The sequence below is a fragment of the Pagrus pagrus genome (genome assembly GCF_965226575.1).
Source record: "Pagrus pagrus genome assembly, chromosome: 8".
NCBI classification, from domain to species: Eukaryota; Metazoa; Chordata; class Actinopteri; order Spariformes; family Sparidae; genus Pagrus; species Pagrus pagrus.
The window spans coordinates 24,941,067-24,949,738 of NC_140192.1; the positions used below are offsets into that span (position 1 = coordinate 24,941,067).

The 8,672-nt window shown below is 38.0% G+C and overlaps 1 long non-coding RNA gene across 1 annotated transcript; it reads left to right on the top strand.

Annotated features, from left to right (window-relative positions):
• The first annotated feature begins 6,406 nt into the window (after positions 1-6,406).
• LOC311261276 lies at positions 6,407-7,421 on the top strand. The gene is made up of 4 exons (XR_014623124.1): positions 6,407-6,461; positions 6,934-7,015; positions 7,112-7,217; positions 7,309-7,421. It is a non-coding gene; the product is annotated as an uncharacterized lncRNA (long non-coding RNA).
• The last annotated feature ends 1,251 nt before the right edge of the window (positions 7,422-8,672 follow it).

Consider the following 8,672-nt stretch of genomic DNA (forward strand, 5'->3'; position numbering starts at 1 on the left):
GACCTATACCTGACGTCACCTACCAACGTACACAGTTGCTTGATGGTCATTTCCCCAGCTAGACAGTGGCTGTCAGCGTTGCAAGTTTAAAATTAGCTAACATAATGTAGAATCACTGTTCTATTGTAGCATATACAACCAAAGGAGATACGAAACGAAAGCAAACTACACTGTTTGAGTGTTTTCGTAAGCCTGACCCTGAAGCTGCTGCTGCTGCCGCTTCAGATGTCACTGCAGAAACTAACGTTACAGAAAAGGAGCCTGATGCTAACGTTACACCTGGTACGTGAAAGTTAAATACAAGTTAGTAGATATTATTGTAACAGCAGGGGATTGTTGGTGTGCGTATTGAATTATATTTACTGCTGTGCCATATCTAGTGTTACTGAAGTTAGCTAGCTGCGAGAGATGTTCTCAATGTCGGTCAGTGTTTAATCATTTTACAGTGAATTCCAACTAACTCACTAGCTAACCTTACTAGCTAGCTAGCAAACTAGCAAAGTGTATGCACGGACAAGAGATCTACAATTTTGTTGACCAATGTAAAAAATTTGATGATGATCAGCATCAATGGGCCCCCTGTAAGTCTTGCTGATGGCTGAGAAGCTATTGCTCTGCCACGCAAGCAAGGAGGCAAAGCACACCTCAGATGCCTGAGTACAAACATATTTGGAAAGCTCTGTAGACTAACAGGCTAGTTACCCTAGTTACATAGCCTAAGTTTGACAATGAAGATAAGCACTAGTGGAAAGTAATTTTAGTACATTTACTTAAGCACTGTACTAAATTACAAATTTGAGTTACTTGTTGTTTACTTGAGTATTTACATTTTATGCTACTTTATACTTCTACTCCACTACATTTCAGAGGGAAATATTGTACTTTTTAGTCCACTGCATTGATTTAACAGCTTTAGTTACTAGTTACTCCTCAGATTAAGATTTTATATAGAAAACATGTGATTAGATTATTGGCTCCACCTTGACAAACTAAAATAGTAAAATTCTACTTGCAGATTAATGCATCAGAATTAATAATCCAATTATATGATGCATAATGATGTAACACTCACAGTGGCAATGTTTCTGCAATATGAGTACTTTTACTTTTAATACTATGAGTATATTTAGATGATAATACTTATGTACTGTTACTTGAGTAAGTTTTTGAATGCAGGATTTTTACTTGTAATGGAGTATTTTTCCATTGAAGATAAGATAAGTGAATATACGGTTTTAATTCCTCTCCTAATTGTGGTCTGGATGAGAGTGAGAAAAAAAATACAAAGAGTACTGTATTTTTTTCTCACTCTCATCCAGACCATGATTAAAAAGCCCAAAGATCTGTGATGAACCCCCATGTGAAGAGCACCATTGACTGTCAAAGCAGTGACTGACTGTCTCCTCCAGCCATGCGAAATCACCAGGGATGGTGATTAACAATAAAGCAGTAGAAAATTGGTCCAAAGCATTTAAATCTCTCCAGCTGTAAATGTCATATGCTGTTAAAGTCTTGTGTTGCTTATAATAAATTGTTGATGATACATACCCAGTCTATCAGAATGCTTTCAATTATGTGTGGATGCATGTAGCCTACCGTATGTGTTAGTGAGTGTGGTGGTGCTTATGGGGTGTCGGTCCGGGAGGGGTGTGTACGATGCTGGCAGGGAATCATCACAGTATACCCACTACAATAAACTAGACTACACCACTGTCCTCATGATAAACAAACAAACAAACAAACAAACAAACAAACAGACAAACAAACAAATACATAAATAAAAGGCCAGCATGAAGGCTATGAAGCTCTGCACATTTTACAAATGGAGTAGCAGCTATGTGAGGCTACTTGGGTCAGTGTTGCTTTTAGCTAAACCTGTTTCTTTAGGTTCACTTTTCTATGTCACTCTTGTCACAGTGTTTTGCTTATGCTCTGGTTAGGTTTAAGCACAAAAACCACTCAGGGTTATGAAAACATAATGGTTTGGCTTAAAATACCTTTGTCACCATTAATACAGCCAGAAGTGTCTCAAGGTCTCATTGAAAACACTACAAATACGGCTGGAGATGTTTCAACTCCCTGTCAAAAATATCAGTATTTTGTCACCACAAACTTGGTTGGAATTTGTCCCAAGGTCTCCTTAAAAATAACCAGTGGTGACAAAAAAACACTTTGTAAAGCTCAGGAAAAGACCATGTTTGGGCTTTAAATACCTGATCTTGTCGCCACAAACACGGCTATAAATTGCCATGTGTTCTTCTTAAAAATATCCCGTGGTGTCACACTTATAGTTTTTTAAACACAGGCTTGAAATGCAGTTACCGGCTTGGCAGCCTTGTCGCCTAACCCCACCATCCCCTCTATCTCCCAATGTGGAAGTCAGGTCATGACAGAAGTAACGTGAGTGTGATATCACAGGTATTTTGAAGAAGTCAATATGGTAGCGGACGAACGACACGCTCAAATGTGAACGTATCGGTGGTTTGTGGAAATGTTAACAGCCAACATTTTAATTTTTTTTGTTCTGGTGTCCGGGTTGTGGCGGCTAATTGAAAGAAGGGGATCACTTGAGTTATTACACTGAATCCAGAGGGGAACGTGAATGGGTGGATCAAATTTGATGGCAATCCATCCAACAGTTGTCAAGACAATTCACTCAGAAGAACAGACGTCAAACTCATGGTGGCAGTAGAGGAAAAGTCTGGGGTTTGAACAAAGTCATTCTAGGAACCATTAATGTCAACTGGGGGGTGCTAAACTAATAGTCATTAGAGTTCCTCCTCTGGGGACCACGAACGTCTTTAAGACTTCTTGACAATCCATTAACATTGAGATATTTCAGTCAGGAACTGAAAAATTGATATATAATTCTCCTGAGCAATGCCGCTATACATCGCCAAAAGTAATTAAGTAAGTTAAGCATTTCACCAACGACTGACGGCATCAAACATTAAATTAAAATATCAGTCATTTGATGACCTATAGTGACTCATCTGTTTGAAACATAATATCAACCTGATTTATTGGAAGTTACAGGCTGACAGATCACTCCCCCCTCTTGTTTAATTCCAAAGGTTTCTTTAAACAGACAGTCCCTTAAAAACAGTCTGTTATGTTCTTACTTTACTATCATTCAAGTCTGACACATCTGTTGTCATCATGGTGAGTTTTTATTGTTACTTAAACTAATCAAAGCTCTAGTTGTTGCCAGCTGTTTGAATTTTAGACAAGGTTTTTTTCTATTATTATTTTTCAATTGTAAAAAGATGTTTTCTATTTTACATTAGTGTATTTTTAACCATTAAATCTGCCCGAACAATGCGAGCCTTATAAATTCACAAATTGTCAGAAGTGAATTTTTTTCCTTGTACAAATGGCAATGGATTGAATGTTTCTGACTATGCATGCATAAAATCATTACTCACTCTAACGTTCAGGAGAAATGTCAATTTTCACAACAAACATTTGGTTCAAATGTTGATTCCTGGTTGAAATTTCCTTTTTTTGTCACTTTCATAAATGTGAGTGTGAATGAACAACAGGCCTGGCTCTGTCCAAAGGTATTAAAGTCTGTTTGTTAGTTTTAAGATAGACTTGAAAAAATGTGAACTTGTGTTCTTTGTTTCTGTGAAGAAATATTTGGCTCTGGCTCTGCTGCTTTGTGCTCTGCCGTCACTCACACATGAATCATGTTCTCGCTTCGCAGTGAGCCCAGGTAAAAACCACTACAATTTACATTACAGTAATATCCAAATCCCACAATAAAGTTTCACATGATGATGGTATGGAAAATTATCGTTTCCACCCTTAGGCATGACCCACTGTCAGGACTATTGGGATAAAACATGGCATGCCGTAGGATCTAAATGGAGAAACAGTCAATGTGAGGACTGTGGTTGCAGTGAATGTTGCACTAAGTAAGTACACGGATCACAAATTTACAGTGTTTACATCAAAGGAAAAATAATGAATTACTGTGGTATCTACATAATCTACTGTTTGCTCCAGCGTTCGAAATCCCAGAGGGTTCCCTGATGACTGCCTGTCAGTGCTCAACCTTGAGGAATGTGAATACAGAGTACACAAGAAGGACGACCCATCTGTACTTTGTCCAGTTACCACTTATGTGGGGAAGTGATTGAGTCATTGTTTTTTGTGTCTAAAAATCTGAACAACAAACACACACACAACCAAACAAGAAGCGCAATGTTTGGATATTGAAAATAAAACACTGCTACAAAAGAAAAAAATGAAAAAGTTCTTGCATTTCCTCATGTCTCACTCATTTTTCATATGATTGTGGTGTGAAGCACTGTAGTATTTTCTTTTTTGTTATGTTAAATTGGGGAGAAGAGCTGTGATCCCTCACCGGCTCCCCACAAGGAAACACTGGCTGTTGTGTAGGTTGGACACATGACCAAGAAGAAAGCACAGCTGCTGGAAATTGAAATGAAAATACTGCTAAAAATGAACCTTCACTTCAATAAATGAATAAAACACTCATTTGTTCATGACTGACTTCTCTTTGAATTACTTTGTATGTAAAAGAAGAAAATCTTTGGTGCAAAAAACACAAAATTCCCCTGATTTTAATCATGAGGATTAGTTTGGCTCACTTGTCATGAGAAGTGCTACTCAGGGTGTGTCAACAGTTGTATAATGTCTGCTGTGGCTCTACAGGAAGATTTCAAAGGTTTGAGTAAATAACCCTGATAATGTAATCAGCGTTATCAGACTTTTTATAACAGCATTACAAACTGGAGCTGTGGGGTTTCAAAGATGTAGACATTGAGGAGGCAGGGACGTTTAAGCAAAAGACACTGGTTTTTGGAGCTTCACCTATATTTGAGACTCAAAGCCAAAATATTTCATCCTCTGCTGACCATTACGTTTTCTTTTTAATATGTGTCTTTCAGCTCCCCTAGAATAGTAAATTGCTGGAGTAACCCAAACCTCAATTAGAAAAGTGACTTGTATTTGTGTTGCGTTCAAACACTAATCAAACCAGATGTTACTGACAAGTTATTGAACACCTAAGTAGACTTAGTAGTCATGTTGTTGCTGTTTCCTAAGTCACAAACACATGATGAAAATGCATTATTGTTGGCTGAAATACAAGTTAGAATATCATCAAATGTTCAGCTTCATGGCCTCTCATGATAAACAAACAAACAAACAAACAAACAAATACATAAATAAAAGGCCAGCATGAAGGCTATGAAGCTCTGCACATTTTACAAATGGAGTAGCAGCTATGTGAGGCTACTTGGGTCAGTGTTGCTTTTAGCTAAACCTGTTTCTTTAGGTTCACTTTTCTATGTCAGTCTTGTCACAGTGTTTTGCTTATGCTCTGGTTAGGTTTAAGCACAAAAACCACTCAGGGTTATGAAAACATAATGGTTTGGCTTAAAATACCTTTGTCACCATTAATACAGCCAGAAGTGTCCCAAGGTCTCATTGAAAACACTACAAATACGGCTGGAGATGTTTCAACTCCCTGTCAAAAATATCAGTTTTTTGTCACCACAAACTTGGTTGGAATTTGTCCCAAGGTCTCCTTAAAAATATCCCGTGGTGTCACACTTATAGTTTTTTTAAACGCAGGCTTGAAATGCAGTTACCGGCTTGGCAGCCTTGTCACCTAACCCCACCATCCCCTCTATCTCCCAATGTGGAAGTCAGGTCATGACAGAAGTAACGTGAGTGTGATATCACAGGTATTTTGAAGAAGTCAATATGGTAGCGGACGAACGACACGCTCAAATGTGAACGTATCGGTGGTTTGTGGAAATGTTAACAGCCAACATTTTATTTTTTTTTGTTCTGGTGTCCGGGTTGTGGCGGCTAATTGAAAGAAGGGGATCACTTGAGTTATTACAATGAATCCAGAGGGGAACGTGAATGGGTGGATCAAATTTGATGGCAATCCATCCAACAGTTGTCAAGACAATTCACTCAGAAGAACAGACGTCAAACTCGTGGTGGCAGTAGAGGAAAAGTCTGGGGTTTGAACAAAGTCATTCTAGGAACCATTAATGTCAACTGGGGGGTGCTAAACTAAAAGTCAATAGAGTTCCTCCTCTGGGGACCACGAACGTCTTTAAGACTTCTTGACAATCCATTAACATTGAGATATTTCAGTCAGGAACTGAAAAATTGATATATAATTCTCCTGAGCCATGCCGCTATACATCGCCAAAAGTAATTAAGTAAGTTAAGCATTTCACCAACGACTGACGGCATCAAACATTAAATTAAAATATCAGTCATTTGATGACCTATAGTGACTCATCTGTTTGAAACATAATATCAACCAGATTTATTGGAAGTTACAGGCTGACAGATCACTCCCCCCTCTTGTTTAATTCCAAAGGTTTCTTTAAACAGACAGTCCCTTAAAAACAGTCTGTTATGTTCTTACTTTACTATCATTCAAGTCTGACACATCTGTTGTCATCATGGTGAGTTTTTATTGTTACTTTAACTAATCAAAGCTCTAGTTGTTGCCAGCTGTTTGAATTTTAGACAAGGTTTTTTTCTGTTATTATTATTTTTCAATTGTAAAAAGATGTTTTCTATTTTACATTAGTGTATTTTTAACCATTAAATCTGCCCGAACAATGCGAGCCTTATAAATTTACAAATTGTTAGAAGTGAATTTTGCCTTGTACAAATGGCAATGGATTGAATGTTTCTGACTATGCATGCATAAAATCATTACTCACTCTAACGTTCAGGAGAAATGTCAATTTTCACAACAAACATTTGGTTTAAATGTTGATTCCTGGTTGAAATTTCCTTTTTTTGTCACTTTCATAAATGTGAGAGTGAATGAACAACAGGCCTGGCTCTGTCCAAAGGTATTAAAGTCTGTTTGTTAGTTTTAAGATAGACTTGAAAAAATGTGAACTTGTGTTCTTTGTTTCTGTGAAGAAATATTTGGCTCTGGCTCTGCTGCTTTGTGCTCTGCCGTCACTCACACATGAATCATGTTCTCGCTTCGCAGTGAGCCCAGGTAAAAACCACTACAACTTACATTACAGTAATATCCAAATCCCACAATAAAGTTTCACATAATGATGGTATGGAAAATTATCGTTTCCACCCTTAGGCATGACCCACTGTCAGGACTATTGGGATAAAACATGGCATGCCGTAGGATCTAAATGGAGAAACAGTCAATGTGAGGACTGTGGTTGCAGTCGATGTTGCACTAAGTAAGTACACGGATCACAAATTTACAGTGTTTACATCAAAAGAAAAATAATTAATTACTGTGGTATCTACATAATCTACTATTTGCCGCAGCGGTCGAAATCCCAGAGGGTTCCCTGATGACTGTGTGAAAGTGTTTGACCCTGAGGAATGTGAATACACAGTACACAAGAAGGACGACCCATCCGTACTTTGTCCAGTTCAGGGTTTTGTGGGGAAGTGATTGAGTCATTGTTTTTTGTGTCTAAAAATCTGATGTATTTTTTTAAAGTTCTTTTTGTTGTTGTTGAAGTGGGGAGAGAGAAGGGCCTGCAGGCATGATCCCCGTCTGCTCTTCAGGAAACACACACACAACCAAACAGGAAGCACAATGTCTGGATATTGAAAATAAAACACTGCTTCAAAAGAAAAAAATGAATAAGTTCTTACATTTCCTCATGTCTCACTCATTTTTCATATGATTGTGGTGTGAAGCACTGTAGTATTTTCATTTTGTTATGTTAAATTGGGGAGAAGAGCTGTGATCCCTCACCGGCTCCCCACAGGGAAACACTGGCTGTTGTGTAGGTTGGACACATGACCAAGAAGAAAGCACAGCTGCTGGAAATTGAAATGAAAATACTGCTAAAAATGAACCTTTACTTCAATAAATAAATAAATAAAACACTCATTTGTTCATGACTGACTTCTCTTTGAATTACTTTGTATGTAAAAGAAGAAAATCTTTGGTGCAAAAAACACAAAATTCCCCTGATTTTAATCATGAGGATGAGTTCGGCTCACTTATGATGTAATGTCTTATGCTTATAATGTCTGCTGTGGCGCAGACTGGAGCTGTGGGGTTTGAAAGATGTAGGCATTGAGGAGGCAGGGCCGTTTAGACAAAAGACACTGTTTTTTGAAGCTTCACCTATATTTGAGACTCTCAGCCAAAATATTTCGTCCTCTGCTGACCATTACGTTTTCTTTTTAATATGTGTCTTTCAGTTCCCCCTAGAATAGTAAATTGCTGGAGTAACCCAAACCTCAATACGAAAAGTGACTTGCATTTGTGTTGTGTTCAAACACTAATCAAACCAGATGTTACAAACCAGATCGTCTTGACATGACCCACTGTCAGGACGATTGGGATAAAACATGGCATGCAATAGGATCTAAATGGAGAAACAGTCAATGTGAGGACTGTGATTGCAGTGAATGTTGCACTAAGTACACAGATCACAAGTTTACAGTGTTTACATCAAAAGAAAATTAATCAATTACTGTAGTATCTACTGTACATAATCTACTGTTTGCTGCAGCACTCTATATCCTGTCGGGTTCCCTGGTGACTGCGTGTCAGTGCTCAACCTTGAGGAATGTGAATACAGAGTACACAAGAAGGACGACCCATCCCTACTTTGTCCAGCTTGGACTTTTGTGGGGAAGTGATTGAGTCATTGTTTGTTGTGTATTTT